The sequence below is a fragment of the Eumetopias jubatus genome, unplaced genomic scaffold (assembly GCF_037043125.1).
Source record: "Eumetopias jubatus isolate StellerSeaLion01/CBP00866 unplaced genomic scaffold, mEumJub1_p1.0 scaffold_15, whole genome shotgun sequence".
In the NCBI taxonomy this organism is placed as follows: Eukaryota; Metazoa; Chordata; class Mammalia; order Carnivora; family Otariidae; genus Eumetopias; species Eumetopias jubatus.
Genome location: NW_028274821.1, coordinates 28,120,055 through 28,141,026, shown reverse-complemented (window position 1 = coordinate 28,141,026; position 20,972 = coordinate 28,120,055). Strand labels below are relative to the sequence as shown.

At 45.3% G+C, this 20,972-nt stretch overlaps 1 protein-coding gene across 6 annotated transcripts in view; it reads right to left on the bottom strand.

Annotated features, from left to right (window-relative positions):
• The window catches only part of DAPK1 (death associated protein kinase 1), a 175,641-nt gene that overhangs the window by 83,486 nt on the left and 71,183 nt on the right, over positions 1–20,972 (bottom strand). The gene's annotated exons all lie outside the window — the stretch shown is intronic.

The following is a 20,972-nucleotide window of genomic DNA, read 5'->3' as shown; positions in this document are numbered from 1 at the left end:
AAAAAGCTATGTATTTTGTTCACACCTCAGGGACTGGTTAGCCATATACACTTGACATTTGTTGGTGGCTTCTCCGGCATCACCTCCTTCTCTCCTTTCTAGGGATCCTGCACTTCTGAGGAAGCTGACTCCACACCCCACCCACAGATATGCACCTTGTGACCTAGGCTAAGCCAATCAGTGTACTGTATCTTCCTGGCTCCAGTGACAAGCACATGACCTAAGTAAGACCTTTTGGAGAATGCAGAGACAAAGACCTTTTCTGAGACTCTTCTCTCTTCTGGATGTGAACACTTAACTACATGACCCCAGTCGCTGCTTCCAGCCATCGTGGGACCAGGGAGAGGTCCACTCTTGGTTTAAAGCCAACCATTGCAGAGGCAGAGCCAGTAAAAGAAAAGGAACCAGGTTTGTAGTAACACTGTGAAATGGCTGGATCAACCCTAGCCTGAAAGCCATCTGCCTTTGGATTTTTCAGCAACAGAAGCCAATAAATTCCCTTTACTCCTAAAGCCAGTTTGATTTGGGCTTTCAATTTCTTGCAGAGGAAAAGCATCCTCTACATCCTATGCCACGGCATGGAACCCAGAGCCTCCTACCTATACATGAAAGAATAACAGAACTTAACACTAAATGATAAAATGAATACATAAGCAGGGAAAGTCTTGAGAGGTCAGTAAGCTACCCTGAAAGTAAGTGAAACACAATACAAAGGACCCTTCCTGTATTAATGCTGGCACCTCGCTTCTTCCCCAGAGCCCAAAGCAGGCTGGATCCACCCATCACAGGATCTGTATATTTCTTGGCAGATGCTGGAGAACTGCTATATAGAGAATTATCACAGTTATTTTTATAGCTTTATTCTCACATGAAGACAAAAGGGGGAGAGAAAATCAAATGAACAGTAACATTTCAATGTTAAAGAATGGATACTTGAATACATTACTCATTTACGTTAGCAGCAGAGGTCAGTGAAGAAAAACACATAGTAAATTTCTTTGGCACTGCCAAATTTTCGCAGGACAGGTTATTAAGACTCTCTTTCCCCCTCCAGCAGAGTAGAGAGGCTGAAGATAAATCACACCAGAACAATAACACCAATTGCCTGTAAACTCACGACCTTAAAGAGCCATGGGATCTGTTATGACTGTATTACAACATTTTGCAGAGCAAAGAATTGGGCTTTTTCTCTCTTGGAAGGTGGAATTGGGCAGCAGAGATGGGGCTTATGGGGAAGGAAAACAGCCTGACTATAGAACAAAGTTAGCTACTACTTTGCAGAGTCTGATGAAGCGGTACTTACATTCCCCCTTCTCACAAAGAGGGTATCATGTCCCAGCTGAGAGCTCCCAAGGGGTCCCAGGATGCCAGGTGGGGCAGTGCCCTGGTCCAACCCAGGACCTCCGACCCACACACAACCCATGCTTCCAGGGGCTGGGCCCATGAATGCCTGTCAGGCAAGCACTGTAACTTTTCTCAGGGCTGTAAAGATTCAAGGCAGACTCAATGGTTTGAATCATATTGCTTTAAACAACAAAACCAAAAAGCTAGGAGAGACTCAAAGAACATAAAAGTACGCCTAAATTCAAAGACTATCCCAAACTGTTTTTCCTGCCAAATGTTCCTTGCTGACCTTTCCCCTTTTAATAATGGGAAGGTGAAAGCATCAAGGCCCACCCATCCTAGCGGCTGGGCCAACGGGAGGCCCTGCACACCCTGTTCGTCAAGGCCAGGAGTTTGTGCACAGGCCCAAGCTGACTGCATTGCCCACATTTGCAGTGAAACATCTGGAACCCACTCCTTCATCAGTCAGTCGACCTCACTCACACTCCCGGGTCCCCACGAGGGGAAAGCAGGCAGGAATAAGGGCCTGCAGGTGGGATAGAACCCCCTGCCCAGGAGAAGATGTGTTTCTAATGCCCATGGTTGTGGCTAATGTCCTGACTAATGTTGGCTGCAGATGGTCGAGAAGGTGTAGACTAATTTCAAGGGCCACTTTTCTAGACCCATCTCAATGCTATCTTTAAAGACATCTTTCCTATTTATCTCTGACTATCCAACATCTGCCCCACCTCCTTGCTCCGACCAGTGCTCTTTCCTGCACCTGAATCCACCAAGCACCTCAGATGTTTTCTGCCTATTTCTTGCCCATTTCCACTCCTCCCAAGACTGCAGCTCCATGAGGACAGAGGCCTGTCAGGCAGATCTCTCATCCCCCGAGGCACGGGATGCAGGGCTCCTCCAGGAGCCCATGCATGATGCCTATGCGTGGCTCCTGACTTCTGGATCCTAAAAACCAGAGGTGTTAACTGAAGACACTTCACTGTAATTCTGTAGCTCTGTGTGGGGCTGAGGGCACAGGCTGCCTGTTGGAGCTGGTGCCCTGCCCCACCTACTAGCTACATAACTGGGGGCTTACAACCTCCTTGACCACTCTCTGCCTCAGTTTCCTTATCTGCCAAGTGGGTAGACAGTGCTTACCTGGGAGGGTTCTTGGGGTGGAAAGGATAGATTAAATGAGCTAATAATACATGGAAAGTGACTGGAACAGCACCTAGCAGTATTATGTCTTCAACGACTATTCGCTATTACTCATCTTCGGCAATGGGAGTCACCGTCACGAGCTTACAGTCTGTGCGTCAAAGCTCAAAGTGCGGCAGTAGGCCTTCAAAGTATCAACCTCTCAAAACTGCCAGGGGAAAAGAGCCCTAAGAAGAAAAAACTGCAACAGGGCTGTAGTGTGTTTAAGTGTGTAAAACTCAAGCCAACCCTGGCACCTGGCTTCAACTTTCAAACATGACATCCCTGCCCCCGCCCTGCTGGCTGGGCTGGTGGTGAATTGCTGCTCCCATCCTTTCCTTCCTGAGCAGCTGGTCCTCGGCCCCCCAGCTCCCTCACACCCATGTCGGGGGGCCATGTCCTCTTTCACGATCCCCCTCCCCCAGTAATAACAACTGAAAAAAAATTATTTAGGCTTTTTGGGGCAAGAGCTTCTAAATCATGGGATCCCAGAGAAACAATCCAATACTGCTGCTAGGGTGAGCTCATTCAGGGCAGGGAGGAAAGTAAGTGCCCACCAAGAAGCAGGGCCACCATCGCCACGCATGGGGGGCGGGGTGGGGGCTGCCTGAGCTCCAGCCTCCATCCTGTTACAAACACCGGAGGCTCCCCAGTGACAGACACCCCCATGGACAGCGGCAGCGATGGTCCACGGAGGGGGGAATGCAGCTTCGTCCCTGGAAAATAGAAAACGCACTGTATACCGGCACATTTAAAGGGACAAAACAGAATACACATGACCTTCACTTTTTGCAGGATCCATATCTGCAAATTCACCTACCCCCTAAAGTGTACTTGTAACTTCATAATCAACATTGGCAGTGCTGTCATGGTCATTTGAGGATCCAAGTCACCTGAGGTGCACATGCCCAGCTGACACCGGTCAAGGCGACACTCTGCCTTCTACGTCAGCTTCCGGAGAGTAAACAAATGTCCTTTAAAGAGTCCATTTAGTGACAGGCTTTTTTCATTTTTGCTTTTTTTGGTGATTTCACTATTTAAAATAGCCCCCAAAGGGTGAAGTCCAGTGCTCATAAGTACAGAGGCTGTTATGGACTTGTGGAGAAAACAAGTAATGAATAGATAAGCTTTGTTTGGGCAGGGCTATCAGAGCTGTTGGCCACGAGTCCAATGTTAAGGAATCAAGGATGTGTATTACATAAGACCCTTTAAACAGAAACATACATGAAACAAGGTTATGCACTGATCTGATGATGGAAATGTTATAAACAGAGGCTCATAGAAACTTAACCCTGTATTTTCTCTAGAACTAATGGTCCAGTATTCACTAATTCAATGTTTGCAGTGAAATCATAGAACATAACTACACCACAAATAATGAGAATCGATTGTTGTTTTTTAAAAATGTACTCATGTTTTCTGTCACCTAATAACTGACAGAACAGTTTGTTGGACTAGGTACAGCCAGCCAAGTTCATTTTGACACAGAAACTTTCAAGTAAATGTAATAAACACGTATTAACCACTAATGGCCAGATCTATACAAAGCCAAGGAGACACATCCCACTTTAAGGAGTTTTATACTAACAAAATTTTTTTTGATTCAAAAATAATCATAAATGTTATCAAAAAAAGAAAACTTTGGATAAAAGGAGCAAAACTTCATAAAGAACAACCTGCCACCTAATGTCTGTCTAACTCATTGATCTAATCAGATCACCTTGTAGTCACTCAATGAACTGTAACCAGAATTCTATGCAAGGAGTTTTACACATATGACCTTATTCAGTATCACAACGCTATGAGATTCACAACACCTTCAACTCTTCCATCAATGAAAAAAACCAAGCCTTAGATTTTTTTTCTCGTTGCTTCAAATCTTTCCTGCAAGTAAATTCCACCCTTGAGAAGTGAATCCCAAGCGCATTTGCCTCCAATGCTCCAGTCACTGAATCCCGTTGCTGTCCCAGCCCTATGTCCATTTTGTCTGAAATACAAGCCACACCCCTGTGAAGTTACAGACGGGTTTAGGAATCATTTCAGGAAAAAGCTTTGTGAGGCGGAGGCACAGAGAAGAGGGCTGTGGTTGAATGCAGTTGGGCAGTATTGCCTTCTCCTGCCCACTGAAAACTCAGGAAGTGTTTTAACTAATTAAAACCACTGTGTCACCATGCTTTGAAGTTCACTGCAATAAAGAGTAAGTCATGTTTGTGTGTGTGCTTCCGAAGCACTATACTAACAATTAGAAAGAGCCACAAAAGATTCTCAAGGTCGGCGCACAAGGATGGCATGCACACATTTGTGAAGCATGTGGGCTTTTATAGGTCCATTATATTTCTTAATGCATTACAAGTAAAGCTGTTGAATGAACTCTGTTTAATCCAGTAGGATTTTATTTTCAAATTCATTTATTTGTGGGACTTTTGTTCACTTGGGGAAAGATGGGATGAAGGTACAGTGTCAGAGGTGTTGCATTCAGAACGGAGGAAGAGCAATCTGACTGAACGTGACAATGTGTTGTACCTTTGTGCTGGCACCTAACCTAGGGGCTAAAATTTTCATTGCTGACCTTGATCTAGACACCACGTTGGAATAAGCTCCCACCCGGGAAGGTGGGTGCCAATTCAAAAAAAGGGGGCTAAGACAGTATACCATTTTTTTCGTTGATTTTAAATGTCTCTTCCCAGCATATATAAGTTAAAAAATTATTTATGGCAACTATTTATTATTATGAATTCCCTATATTAATGCTGGAAACAGATCTGGCTTCAAATGATAAGCTCCATCTCTCCCTCCTCCTAAACCTTTGCAATAAGGTTTCTAATTAAAGCAAAATAATTCCTACTTTTGAATTCATGTATCAACCTTTGGCACAATTTGAGTGCTGGTTATGGGCCATTTATTTTTCTTGAAGATCTGCACTGAAAGAGTATCAGTGGCTTGAATCCTGCCCGAACACTGGAATTACAAGTCTTAAATAAGAGATGAGGTGACAGAAATGATTTTTCAAGGATGAATTCACATTGACGGCAGGGCAAATGACCCCAAAGTCATTTTGGGGCACATAATGGGAGAGACAAGCACATAACACCATAGTATGGGATGGGCCATAAAAAGGACACGGCCACTGTGAAGCACCCCAGCGGACAGCATGAGGTCAGGGGACCCAGGCTGTCCTGAAGGTTGAACGCCAGCTGGGAGGTGAAGAAAGTGTGTGGAGGAACAGTGTCCAGGAGGAGAGAGTGGGAGCCGACCTGGAGAGGCATGGAAGAGCTGCTTTGTATTTCTGAGAGAAGAGGGAGTGGTGGAGAACGGTGAGGGCCGGCCCACAAACAGGGCCCTGCCCAGTATGGAGCAACGACAACCCCAACTTGGCCAACAATGTGGGCACGCAGTGACCTCCCTGAGCCTCAGTTTCCCCATCTGTGTGAGAATGATGCCAACATAAAATAGGCCATGCATGTGTGCTGGGTTCTCTAAGCACATGGAGCTCACGTAAGGGATGAAAATTAACAAGCTGTCTCAGCTTGGTACTTCTCAAAGAAGCACAGGGGACAGTGTGTTTCAGTGGCTGAAAAGCAGCATCAAATTTCTGCAACAACTGTGAAAGCTCTGTATTAAGTCTCTACACTTTTTCCCCCCATTAGGACTCAACCATTTTGGATGAAACCTATTTGATTTGTCCCCTTTGGTCCCCAAAAGACCTTATGGCTTTACTTAGATGCTGAAGTTTTAGTCTGCGGCTAAGTGAGGGGAAGCAAACCATCCTTTGCAAAGATGGCCTCAGTCACTTGTCTTCCAGCTCACATGCTCTCCCGCAGCGTGACCTCATCTCTCCCAACATGACGTGGACTCTCATCCCGGTCTCCTGGAATCTGAGCCTTATTTGACCAACAGAACGTGGCAAAAGTGATTCTGGGACTTCTACCTGATTCTTGGGGCACACGTTCTTGGGCGCTCCCTCTTGGAACCCCGCCACCAGCCTGGGAGAAGCCTGAGCTGTGTGGAGGTGTCCCCATCCACAGCTCCCTCCAAGTGAACAGCAGCTTTAACAGGTCAGCCAGGCGAGTGGACCTTAACATCTCGCCCATCAAGTCTTCAGATGGCTCCAGCCCCAGCCGACAGCGTCGTGCCACCTCGTGAAAGACCCCAAGCAGGAACGCTCGGGCAACCCACGGAAGCATGACAGAGGATGGTAAACTGCTGCTTTGTACTTCCCCACTTGGGGGTGGTCAATGGACAGGTAGAACAGCCACGGAAATATCTGGGATGGTGGGTTTGACCCAAGACCTGGGAAGCTGTGTAGGGGAAGGATTCAATACGGAGGGTGAGAGGCCAGCAGGTGACCAGGGGCACAAGCCGGCATGATGGGAGGGCATGGGAAGGAGCAAGAATGCCCAGGCCATCTTGAACGTAGCCTCTCTGCCCCGCCCTCCGCCCCCAGGCTGCATCCACATGTGGGGCTCATGTTTCAGGTTCTTTGCTCCTCATCTTGGCAGCGGTTCCCTATCTTTCAAGGAAAGCTCTGCAGCAGTTAGGAGGGATCTCTGTGTCAGAACCAAAACCGACAACAAACCCCAAAGGCTCGCACTGAAATGCTTTCACAGATCCCTGGCTGAGCTGTGCTCGCCACTCGTCTCCAGTTTACCTTCTCCGGTCACTGTGGGGAAGCCGGTCCCCACCCTGAAACACAACACCCGCCGCCCCAACAGGACTCCATGAACACGCTGCTACCTAATCCTCACTCTGACTGGTCCTCACGCCCAGGGCATTCCCACGGCGACAGTGACGCCGAGGAGGAAGCACTTCAGCCCACCCAGTGCAAGCCTCCCCTCCCATCCTCAGCCACCAGCACAAGGAATTCAGCAGACGATGAAGGCTAACCCCTCCGGGGACTGGGAACTTGAGCACCAAGTTCAATTCCCTTGGAAGGCTTCCGTGGTGCAACCCACACTCCAAACTGCCTCTCTCTGCCCTTTGAGAAGCTACACACGACAGGAGGGCAAAACACCTTTTACAAAAACACCAAAGCCAGTGATGATGATGATGATGATGATGATGATGATGATTAAAAACACATAACCCCTCAAAAATGATTTTAAACTGCTACCAAGCTCAGTCAAAATGGCACATGATTGGTGGCTCAGTCGGTTAAGCATCCCACTCTTGATTTCAGCTCAGGTCATGATCTCAGGGTCATAAGTTCAAGCCCTGCGTCAGGCTCTGTGCTGGGCGTGGAGCCTACTGAGGATTCTCTCTCTCTCCTGCCCCTCCCCCCTAAAATAAAAATAAATAATCAAAAAAATGGCACCTGATCTGAAGAAGAAGGGTTCCCCCACCAATAAGAAAGCAGCGCAGGTTGCCAGGGTATGGACGAGAGGCAGGGTTTACCAAGGGCATAAACACCAGCCTGTCACCCTGGGAACCAGAACAACACACGCGAGTCAGGAGTGAGATGCCGAGTGAGAAGTGCTGCCCAAGGGCGGCTGGGAGACGCTGGAGCAGCACGCTGTGGGGAAGAACTGAGCAGAGAGTGGACCCCTTGGGGAGAGCAGCCTCCTGGAGGACAGGACCGCACAGAGAAGTCCACGCCCAGGAGAAGACAGCAAAAGCCAGGACCCAAGGCAAGGGTGGGCAAGGATCTGTCTTCTCACACAAGTACGGTGTTGCCAGTGGGTCAAAGAAACCAAACACACAGAGCATCAGGAAGCTCGAACAGCCTCATTACAATTAAGGAATTAGCAAACCCCAGCAGGTGAGGACTCAGAAATAAGGATGATTAGAAAGGTAGCAGTACGTGCCTTTGCTCATTCCACTTGTCCCTGGGCTAGCTCTTTGGACGGGGACGGTCTGAGACGCATCTGGAAGTGCATTTCCCAAATAAACAAATGCTACTTGGAGAAAGGGTGTCATGGGTCAAGGAAGTTTAGGGAAAAGTCACACAGGTCTCTGTACGCAGGACTCAGCAGACTCTGCCTTCTCCAAGAGAAGGGACAGCATTCAGTGTTTCAGAGGGTTTCGGTTATTAACCACAAAACCCTTTTCTGATTTTTGATTTTTTTTTTTGCTTGTTTTTTGTTTTTTTTTTTTTTTTTTGTCATGGAGCGTTTTGAGATTTTGAAATCCAGGTTTTTTTTTAGGAAAGTCTGCTTTAGTCTTCTCTCCCAGTTAAATTCTTCTTCAGAGCTGGGGCTGGACTCTGTATGCCCAGTTTCCCTTTAATTTCCAACCCAGAACTGCATTTTGAGGTTACTGCCTAAGGCACACCCCCTCCGGGTGCGGCTGGGTGGAGTTGAGTGCAGGGCTGGCACTGGGAGGGTTGAGACCCTTCCGGACTCTGGCCCATTAGAAGGGTGGGGACCAACTGAGTCAGGCCAGGGAGAGGAAGCTACCTGCTGTCTTAGGAGAGAGTGCTCCTCTGCCTCTTTCTGGCTATTGGTCTGGCTGCTTAGAGGAGATGGGGACGTGCACGATGGTCTTAGTCCTGACACAAGCCCAGTACCACTTGAGACTAAGTTTTCTTTTCTTTCAGATGGTCAGCTGGGTCGGGTATTGTGGATAGGAACTGAGAGCCGGCAGGGTAGGTGTGGAGAGAGGAGAACCCAAGGCAGAGTGCAGTACTATTTGCTGGTCGGTTCACAGGAGAACTCTTGAGCCCTACTGCCGCCTGGGACCACGAGAGCCACCACTGAAAGCATGTGGCAATGATGAGAAGGAGCCCGGACCCTCAAACCCCTTAGAGCGAGTCCTCAGCAGCCTCCTGGGCACTTGACTTATGCAAGCGTAGAAGCAACATTGCCATCTTGTTCTGGGGGAATGGGGGGACAGTTCCTTTGGTTACTGTCACTTGTGGCCATATCTAATCTTGCCTGATGCAGACATTGTGATGACTTCAGAAATTTACAACCCACAGGGCTTAACAAGACATTTCCATGTAACAGATCTGCAAGTGCTATATATGAGGGATGGAGGTGCACAGAGTGAGTGGGGGTCCTGTGCTAGCTGAGGGCTGGGAGCAACTCCACCCACCCCACTCAGCACCACCTGGGCTACCGAAATCAGGGCTGGGCACAGAACACGTGCTTGGTGTCTGGTTTTTTTTTGTTTTTGTTTTTTTTAAGCCAAAGGGAAAGGAAAAAAGAAAACAAGTATTGGAAAAGTGTCATTTGATGCAATCTAAAGAGGACCTTCAACAGACAGATAAAACAAACAACAATACTCCAAATATTTTTCTCCAAATATACCAAGTCCCACGTTGGAATCCGGACTGCCCTTTGAGTCCAGTATTACGGAGAGTACAAGGCCCTTATAAGGAAGGGTGTCACACCAGGATCAGCCCTCCCATTTAACCAATGGTGATCTCGACAGGTGACTGCAGATCTGGGCTTCCTGCCCCAAGACTGTGTTTGAAACATGGGGGAGGGGGGTTGGGTTGCCCAGCTGAAACTCAGACAGGTAAGTCCCTTGTTCACTCATTCCGACTTCAGCATGCTATCCCTTGGGCCAATCCCATTATGTGATCATCCTGATTTTGTCATATCATCCCCTTTCAGCTTCTGGGCTAAAGTTAACTGGGTCATAAGGTAGGATCTGTCCTCCACTCAGCAAGCTGCTCTCAGGGGAAAAGAGCTGAAAAAGAGAGCAGGAGGTTCATATAACTTCATGGGGCAAGGGAAGACAAACAGGAGTTGAGCTGAAGTCCCTTATCCCATGACCAAAAAAGAAAGTCAGATTCATTCAAGGTGCGGAGATTCAAGATGGGGAAAACTAGTCAAAGGTAACAAGAAAGGTAAAGTTGAGCCAAGTCTAATGGGTACACATAATCATGCAAATACTACACCGAGCTGCAGAGATTCAGTGAAGCTTCTAGAAACTGTGTGATAATCCTCCCTGATATGTACTCTGCCCGGTTCTGGAACGTGAGAGGCACTTCACAAAGATGCTTGGATGTTTGCACATCTCAGCTTAGGTAGAAATACTATTTGCTTGTGTGTTTTCATGGGCAAGTTTGGTATATGTGCTGTCAAGGAGAGCACATCATGGGCAGATTTGGGACCCTCCGCCATGCTTTGTCACTGGAAGGATTAACTCCACCTTATCCCAAGAAGCCAGGTCTACACTGAAGGGTTTGGACCTGAGTGCCTCTGGAAGAAATGCAAATATGCTTGGTGTGACGTGGCTTCCAGCGCATTCTGATGACCGATGTGCTTGGGAGGCACCATACACAGGCCCGTCTGGCTCTGGAGACTGAATACAACTGAGGGGAGGGGCTTCTTCACGGTTCTTCTTCCCAGGGCTTGCAAGAATCACGGTCCCAGGTCTCAACAAGGCAGCTCGTGGTTATCCGGCCATCAGCCAGGCTGGGAGGAGTCCTTTACACGGTGCTTCTGGCCAAGTCCTTTCCCGTGATGCCTACAGATCCACCACCTTGGCTCCAAATCAGGTGGGGACTCACTTCACAGAGGAAGTGTGGGGAGAGGAGAAAACAGGTAGAGAACCGAGGGGGTCACCTCAGGCCAGGCAAGGGACTGGCTGGCAGGGTAAGTCACTACTGGAGTTACCTGAAGAAAGAGCCACGCAGATAAAACCGAAAGATGATAAGTTAAAGAGAAACCCGAGCTCCCGGGAAGTCTGAATCTTCCCTCGGTGGAAGCAGAAGTCCCTGGAAGCCTGCCATGTGGGCTGGCCTCACCCCTGTGACCAGACCTGAGCAACCTGCAGATTATCGTCAGAGGCAGGGGAGGGCTGTGAATCCCTCGGCTGGGAGACAGAGCACCCAGATGACGTGACTCCTCCCCGGAAGTGGGACTTCTGAGGAGAGGGTGGTACCAACCAGGTCTTAGGTCAAACACTAGAGAAAGTGAAAAGCACCTCGGGTGCCTGAGGGATGAAAGTGAGACCGCCCAAAGCAGGGACTGCACACCCAACCTCCTTTTTGTGGGGCGTCACTTCCTAAGAAACTGTGGAGTCTGAGTTCAGGGAGAGTCGGAGTGATCAGCCCCAGAGCTTCAGAAGCTTTATCTGATGGAAACACAACTTTCTGGTGGGAGAGGGGGGCGGGAGAGGCATCTCGGCAGAGAAGGGGCGCCGACCTCTACAAAGGCCCCTGTCAAGGTGTGGTGGGAAGCCCTTCTGCTTGTGGGTGCCCACTTCCTCAGCTGCAGCGTGGGAGGTGGAGGGCCCCCGCACTCCTCGCCACCCGGACGGCCTCTGACTGTGCAAAGCTGAGTGAGGCCAAAACTCCTTCCCCGAGGGCCACATGGTCCTGCCACTGGGATCAAGGGCTTGTGCTTACCTGCCCTCACATGGAAACACCTAGGCCAGGCAGGCCACCCCATTTACATCCACCACAACTCCCAGGCAGGCAATAAGGCTCAAAAGAAACCAGGGCTACAGGCCCAGGGCAGCGAAGAATCGAACACACACTCGTGATGCCCCAAGGCAGGTGCACCACCTCAGGCTGCTTGATTAGGTTTTCCACTCTAGGTGCTGCCTTCCACGGCTTCTAGATCAACCCCCGAAGTGAGGGCCACTGGTCTCCAGCACCGTTAGGTGGCTTCATGGTGATGGTGAACTCTGGGAGGGAGGTGGTGGCTAAAAAGCTGTAGGAAGCCAACACATGGGATTTGCAGCTTGTTTTCCACTGAACAGGCGAGTGACTGGCACAGAAATAGAGCCCGTGTTTCCAGCTACTTCACAATTTGTCTGGCACTTATAAGGGATACGCTACCAGTGACCCTGTTTAGAACTACAAAGAAGTAACACTAGAAGAACCAGCTTACCAAATGTGAGTTTTAATCCCCTTCCTAACACTCTACCAATAGATTAGCTTTCCCAAAAAGCTAATGTTCGTATCATACCTGTACATAGGATTCTTTCTGAAAATTAACACCCAGGAACCTAATATGGTGCATTCAATAAAATTTTTTAATTAATACAGTTGACCCTGAACAACATGGGTTAGGGCAGCGACCCCCCACGCAGTTGAAAATCTAAGTATTAACTTTGACTCTCCAAAAACTTAACTACCAATAGCCTACTGCTGACCAGGCCTTAGATAACATACACAGTCAATTCTCACATTTTGGGAATATTATATGTATTATATACCGTATTCTTATAATAAAGCTAGAAAAAAGAAAATGTTATTAAGAAAATCATCAGGAAGAGAAAATATATTTACAGTGCTGCACTGTACTTACTGGGGGAAAAAAACCCATGCATAATGGGACCCACAGAGTTCAAATCCATGTTGTGTAAGGCTCAGCTGTCCCTGTTGACTCTATGACCTTATGGGTCACCCTAAAACTATATGCTGACTACCTATCTGTTTAAATGTTTCCATTGACCCTCTACACTTGGAAGAACGGCTGCTCCAGTAATTAGAAATGTCACAAAAGACGTCTCATCATTTGCTTTAAGAATATTCTAGCTCTGGGAAGTCTGTGTGCATTCACTTTTCTCCATCATTTATTTACTAGGCTTCGGCCATACGCTCAGTCCCAACGGGCCCCCTGGCAGTTGCCTACCTGCCTCGGAAGCTTGTCAAGGGGACAGTGTATTTGATCTTGTACATTCATTTGAAAAGCAAAGGTATATTACAGTCCTCATATGGACTATTGACACTTAAGGGAATTCTCCTAGTCTCCTTGGAGCTAAGGTCTCCTTGGGCCTAAGTGCTTTACGTAGCAGATACCTTAGACCATAACTTTAGGTAAGTGAGCACGACCTAAGTATTTTTTAAATAAGAATGTCAATAGTCATTTAGCAATCACTGGCCCTTGAGAGGCCAATGCAATCTGCAAACTCTATGAGGTCAGATTCCTAAAGAATGGAAAACAGGAAGACAAGACCCATGATCTTGTAGGAATACAACAGAAGAGCACAAATTATTCAGGAAGCCCAAATGTACTAAGATTTGAGAAAGAAAAAAAAAATCAACATGTAATAGAAGATAGACAGAAAAGGGCTAATAGTGGATGGTATCATAGTACGAAACAAATGAATTCTTTTGAGCTTCCATTTTTTCCCATGTGAGGTCCATGATCTTTACTTAGGAAAGAGTTGGGAAAACACTGGTAAAGTGGAACCATCTGAGGCTTCAGTTAATAAAAGGAATAATAAAAGGTTGCCTGGCTGGGCATTTAAAAGAAATTCCAGTCTGCAGGTCTGAGAATGTCAAACCTCGGGTGGCTGCAGCAATCTCAAATTATTGCTGGCCATCTTGGACCAATGTTAAGGAATGACGCTATACCGATGTTCAAAAGAAGACCAAGCCGGCTCGGTCTCTAAGATCAATTAGGTTGTTATTAGTCTCCAGCAAAAACTGAGAATCAATTATTGATCAGATGAATTAAAAACAGCAGGTCATCAATAGACAGCACAATCAGCAAGAACATTCTCCCTGCCTCCGACTGGGTTGTAAAATGAGCAGGAATAAGAAATGATATAGACAAAGAAAATGTTTTGATTTCAGCAAGGCCTGTGACATAATTTTTCATGATATTTTTGTTGATGAAATGGTGAATCACCATGCGGCAGGCTAGAGAGCTCTTGAGTTTAGCACTGTCCTAGTAAGACGTTTCTCAGTATATCAGATGAAGGCATACTTACTGCATTTTTTAAGAACTAGTCTAAGAGCAATGGCTATAATCACTGATAGAACCTAGGATCTGAATTATTCCTACTGAATAAGAAAATTCATAACAGAGGTAAACAGAAATCCCTGTATTTAGGTTCAAAGAAATTAACCTCATATGACAACAGCTCATACAGAAAACAACGGACAGTTCTAGCTGATCACAAATGATACAAGCCACATCACTGCCAACACCAGTTGGCGTGGCACCAGCATGTTTAAAGGGTGCACTGCTCCTGCACTCAGTCTGAGTCTGGGCCCCAGGCTGGGCACTTGCACTTGGTAGGAAAGATGCTAGCAGTGTAGATGGGCAGGCAGGGGGTGGGGGCAGGGCAACAAGGGGGTTTGGCTTCTGGGCAGGAGAATTGTTGTTTTCTTAAAGGTTGTCAAGAGGAATTAGGCCATCAGCCAGGAATGAGTGGAAGGTGGGACAACAGTCTCTTAGATGCTTTCTAATCTTAAGATGCTCTGCCTCTATGGGCTGCAGAAATCCAGGCTCTGCTGTACTGTTCTCCTCACTTAACTAAAAGAAAACATATCATTGAGTATAGTTGAAATTCCACGACAGAATGTCTTCTCTATGCATTTTCTGAATCTCTATTATCCTCATGATCTCCCCAGACTGAAGCTCAAAGTACAATCCATATTTCCATCAACTTCTCTAGGCTCTTTTTAGAAATATATTTTATGCACATGTGCCTTAAGATTAACTTTGCAAAGTGACAAGAGAGTACCCACAACTGAGCAGAAATGTATCTTGGGGAGGGTTGAATGCTAAGCCACAAGATAGCAGTACTGGATGCTGACCCCTGTGCCATCTAGCAGTGGGAATGCTAATCTAATCCTTCAGTACCTCTTCTGAGACTCAACATGGTCATTTAGGAAATTAAAAAGAAATTGAGATCAATAATGCTTACCTTATAGGACTGTCCTAAGACTCAAAATGGTAAAAAGATGTAATTGTGTCTTATATATTCCATTCTATCAAACAAATATAACATTAATATTTGGAAGTATTTAAGTGATATCACAGCTGGGAATAAAACCACCATGTCTATGTCCAAAGACTCCTAATGGGTCTCAGGTCAGTCTCTAATACAGGATGATGAAAGAAGGAAGGAAAAAAATTCTTCTTCTTCTTCTGTTTTTTTGTTTTGTTTTGTTTTGTTTTTGTTTTTTAGAGAGAAAGAACACAAGTGGGGAGGGACAGAGGGAAAGAGAATCTTAGGCAGGCTCCACACCCAGCGTGGAGCCCTACATGGGGCTCAATCTCACAACCCTGAGATCATGACCTGAGCCAAAATCAAGAGTCAACACTTAACTGACCGAGCCACCCAGGCACCCCAGGAAAGGATTCTTTTAAACAGGATTTAGAAACAGCCAATTCAAGTCTTCCAAAACTCAAAATTAAATATCTAGACAGATTAATCTTCTGCACGACATTTTGACTCATAAACTCTATCGGCAGAGGGCCTGGTTTTGAATCCTGGCTTTTCCACTTAAGAGCTGTGTATTGTTGGGCAACCTCGCAACCTCTCTGTGGCTCAGGTTTCTCATCAGCAAACTGACCATAACAACTGCACCTACATTAAATAGTTGTTATAGGGATTAAATGAATTAAACATGTCAAACTCTTTCAATACTGCCTGACTCATAATAACGACCAAATGCTTGCTACTGTTATTAGAATTATTATTGCATATAATTGCTTAAAACCATCTACATCTCTTAGGCACACATCAAGACTTGTATATTGTCCTATTAGAGAAAATAAGAGAAGGAAAATCCTATCAAGTTCTTCCCCACCCTGTTCTAGAAAAGCCATCTTGAACACAGGCTGCTGAGTATACCTTCCGTGAAGACCTCTGGCTTTAGAACACCTTAGCATGAGGGTATGGTGCTAACTGCTTGCACTTATAAAATACTGAACTATTCAGGGTAAAGATAAGGGAAGTATGAGAACAAAAATGGCAGATTTCCACATCCTGGGTCCTTAATTAATATTGTGAGGTCTTTCTGGCCTAACTGCCTCAGGAGAGGATCGTCAAATTCTATGAGGTGACCCTGCCCCAAGGCAATTATAGGCCGTTGGTCCATCTCTTGGACAGTCATGGAACAAAGGGTCTAATTGAGGCCATCTGAGGCTGTCACTAACTCAAGTTTGCATGTGTTCCAAGAAGCCTCATATTTCTCCAATTAACTTTGCAACCTTGATCATTCAAGTCCAACATTCATCATGCGTAAGAAAAATAAGATTAGCATCCTCCAGAAATGCTCCCTGTTGGAAAACAAAGTGTTAAAAGGAAAATTTAAATATTCAAAGAAAGTAGAGAATGATCTAATCTTGTTTTTTCTTCCATTATTATTTTGTGTGTGTGTGTGCACCTGTATGTTTATTTTAATTCCAGTGTAGTTAACATGCAGTGTAATATTAGTTTCAGGTGTACAATCTAGGGATTCGACACTTCCATACATCACCCTGTGCTCGCTTAAATGCACTCCTTAATCCCCATCACCTATTTTACCCATTCCCCCCACCCACCTCTCTTCTGGTGGGCCTGGTAACAATCTGTTTGTTCTCTATCATGAAGAATCTATTTTTTGGTTTGTCTCTCTCTCTTTTTTTTCCTTTGTTAGTTTGTTTTGTTTCATAAATTCCACATATGAGTGAAATCATATAGTATTTGTCTTTCTCTGACTGACTTATCTCACTTAACATTATACTCTCTAGCTCCATCCATGTTATTGCAAATGGCAAGATTTCATTCTTCTTTATGGCTGAATATAGATGTGTGTGGTGTGTGTGTGTATGTGTGTGTGTACGTGTGTGTGTGTGTACACCACACACATATATATACGCACCACATCTTCTTTATCCATTCATCTATCAATGGACACTTGGGCTGCTTCCATAATTTGGCTATTGTAAATAATGCTACAATGAACACAAGGCTGCATATATTCTTTTGAATGAGTGTTTTCCAAAATATATAAATAACTTATACAACTCAACACAAAAAAACCCCCAAATAATCTAGTTCTTCCATTTTTATTAAAGTAAATGTGAAATACTATCGTCCATCTACTACGAAGGCAAGAAACATGGCGGAAAGCTTCATGCCTGGTCACTAGCTTTGAAACTGTCCACATGAGCCTGACAACAATGAATCAGGCAACGTGAGCAGCTACTAGAACAACCCACGTTTCCTAAATCCACACCTTTGGGTCTGCCTACAAACCCATGGAATTCACATGATGAGGACAAGGAAGGAGTTCTGACCCTGACGCATACCTTCCCACCCTCTTCCTCTAGCAAATGTTTGCTGAAGGGATGGATGAATCGATTTGTTCTGCCTTGGAATTCCAAATTTCTCTGGTTAATTTTTGAATCATTGGCCCAATCACTAAAAAGAATATTAATTAGATGTTTTTCATCACTAGATCCATAGAATTTGATAAAGACGTATGTAAACAAACTGAAGAAGGTGACTTTTATGATGCTGAATTAACTTTAGAAAGGTTGACTGACATGTCACTATACAGCTGGTTCAGAAGAGTTAATGTTAGTGGTTCAGGGTAAAGGAAACGGAATTGAACTTTGCACTGGTTCCAAACATACGTACTGTTTAAACAGAATAAAATTTCACATCGGAAAGCTTTGAAAACTTACTCTCCGACTATATTAAAGGTCAGTTCAATTTCCATTAATCTATTTAAGTGCTAGTGTCAATTATTTGTTCAGAGAGCGTGTCTAATAATTTTCTGCTACAGGAAGTGAATTATAAATATGTAATCTTCATAATTAGGACATACATGTACACTTAACTTTTAAGCAATGGACATTTATAAACTAAAACAATGACTTATTTAGAACAGAGCTGTCCAAAAGAAATACAATGCAAGCCACAAATGTAAATGCCACGTGCAATTTTAAATTTTTGAGTAGCCACATTAAGTAAAAAGAAAACAGGTAAAATTAACTTTTAGAATATATTTTATTTATCCCAGCATATCAAAATATTTTTTTAAAGATTTTATTTATTTATTTGAGACAGAAAGAGAGCATGAGCGGGGCGTGGTGGGGAGGGGCAGAGGGAGACAGAGAAGCAGACTCCCTGCTAAGCAGGGAGTCCGACATGGGGCTCGATCCCAGGACCCTGAAATTATGACCTGAGCTGAAGGAGGACTCTTAACCGACTGAGCCACCCAGGCGCCCCCCAACATAGCAAAATATTCTTCTAATAAGGTCAGCAGTATTATCTTTCATCTTCCAGTGATTAATGTGCCAAATTAGCAATGGCTCACCTCCCAGTGACTTCTCAAGTATCTTTTCCACTTTCCTTCTATAAATAAAATAATCAAGCTATGTCCCAGTTTTATATTTTAGCTGTAAAATTAGCATGAGGCTGTACCGTTTGTCACAACAGCCACGAGCCACTTGCGGCTGTGGAGTCCGTGAAGTATGGCCAGTCCAAACGGAGATGCGCTATGTGTATAACACACCCACTGGGGTTTAAGCGCCACCCTTCCCCCCAAAAAATAAGTAAAATACGGCCTCATAATTTTTAATTATTGACTACATGTTGAAATGATAATAAAGAGACCAAATGTCTCTTGGAAACCCAGACTGTGTATTCTAGTTATGTTATGTTAATCACCATACATTACATCATTAGTTTGTGATGTAGTGTTCCATGATTCATTATTTGCATATAACACCCAGTGCTCCACGCAGAACGTGCCCTCTTTAATACCCATCACCAGGCTAACCCATCCCCCCAACCCCCGCCCCTCTAGAACCCTCAGTTTGTTTCTCAGAGTCCATAGTCTCTCATGGTTCACCTCCCCCTCCGATTCTCCCCCATCATTCTTCCCCTCCTGCTATCTTCTTCTTTTTTTTATCTTAAAACTATGTAATTACACTTTCAACTCTTCATTTATGTGCACTAAAATGGTTTTCTTTTAAAACTGTTTTTTTAAATAATGTTATTTATTTATTTGAGAGAGAGACAGTGAGAGAGAACACAAGCAGGGTGAGGGGCAGAGGGAGAAGCAGACTCCTGGTTGAGCAGGGAGCCCGACATGGGGCTCGATCCTGGAACTCTGGGATCATGACGTGAGCCGAAGGCAGATGCTTAACCGACTGAGCCCCTAAAATGGTTTTCTTTTAAAACATACTCTGCTGTATGGAGCACGTTAGTCAATTGGACAACCCACATGTTTTAACCAGCATTTATGTACTTGAAGGCATTTACCAAATCTCCTTTCAGCTTCTCTAGTAAATTCTTGTCAGTATAACCAGTGGTTCATGTAGATGAGCTTATGACTCCAAGAAGGATTTCTATGCAGATTTCTAAGCAAATAGTATTCTACAGGAGGCTACAATGTATCCTGCCCCATTTCTATGACTCCAAGAAGGATTTCTATGCATATTTCTAAGCAGTATTCTACAGGAGGCTACAATGTATCCTGCCCAAGGGAGCAATACTAATTCCAAGTCAGCTGATTTTAAAAGTTTGATCCCATTTGGTAAATTGATAGTCTAGGTGATATTTATTTCAGTCATCCCCTCCTCCTCTACAGAAAGGAGAGCAACGCTAGATAGCGAAAAAGTGGTGGATGGGCTGGAAGTTTCTCATGAGACCACAGAGTGGTCATGGAGGAAGGGGTGGAAGGAAGTTGGTGGGAGCAGGTGCTACGTGAACGGCTGCCAGCAATAAAGATTTTGGTTGTTTGGGTGGTGGCTGTGGAGCAGAGGAAAAGTTCCTGGTAATGAGGGGGCCCAAAACTGGGAGGCAGGGTAATAATTACATCATCTGCAAGGAAGTAAAAGTTGCTGACAGGATGGTGGGTGGGGGGGTGAAAGAGAAGTCTGCGTGCCCAGATTTTCACTGCTCCCAGACATCTGCCCTCTCTCTGCACCATATTTCTTAAATACAGGGCTGATTCATTTCTCCCTCACTTGTGAGACATCAGAGTACTGATGCCCATTATTTGTCCTTGTTGGTGAAAGTCGTAAGAATCAACAAACCTATCACCTGGGACTCAAAGGCACTTACGCATAGAGTGCCTAGTGTTCCCGCCAAATGGCAAGTTTAAATATGCTGAGGTATTTATTAACAGGGGTCTCTGCCTGAATCCAGGTGATAGCTACTTGCCTCCATTTATTCTTTCACTCAATGAACATTTCTTGAGCGCTGTCTCTGTGTCAGACACAGTATGGTGTTTTGGGTTCTTTTTTTCCTAAAATAGTTCCTAAAATGGCCTAAAATAACCAAAATATCACCAAAAGGGGGAATCTGTAACAATGAAATAGTCTTCTTCTCTCTCCCCGCTGAGAATCACAATCTCTAGGAGTCTTTCTCCCTATTTACCATTCTTTTGCTTCCTTCCTTCTCCCTATTAAATAATAAAGGTGAGCGTCATGCCATTTTAAAAGCGGCCAACTGTATCCACCATTGCCTTGGAAAAAACAGGTCCCATGATCCTGGGGATCAGCTACTTCTTGGAAGAGCGGGAACATTCTGTGCCACGGCTGCTGTGGTTCTGATCAGCAATAACCCTTTTAGCACGGACACCCCATTAGAAGTGGGGGCAGTCAGCAAAGTGTGACCATGGTAGGGAGAAAATCTTCATGGTCAAGAACGTGGCAGAAGCAATCGAAGTGGAGTGGCAGGCTCAACAATGTGGCTGGCCACTTCTGGCCACACTTTAGGATTTGTCCCCTGTACTGAAGAGCAGAGAAGACTGTCATAGGATGTCAACCATTACTGGGCCCCAAAAGGCTAGATGCTATAGTCCCGGAGACTCTAAT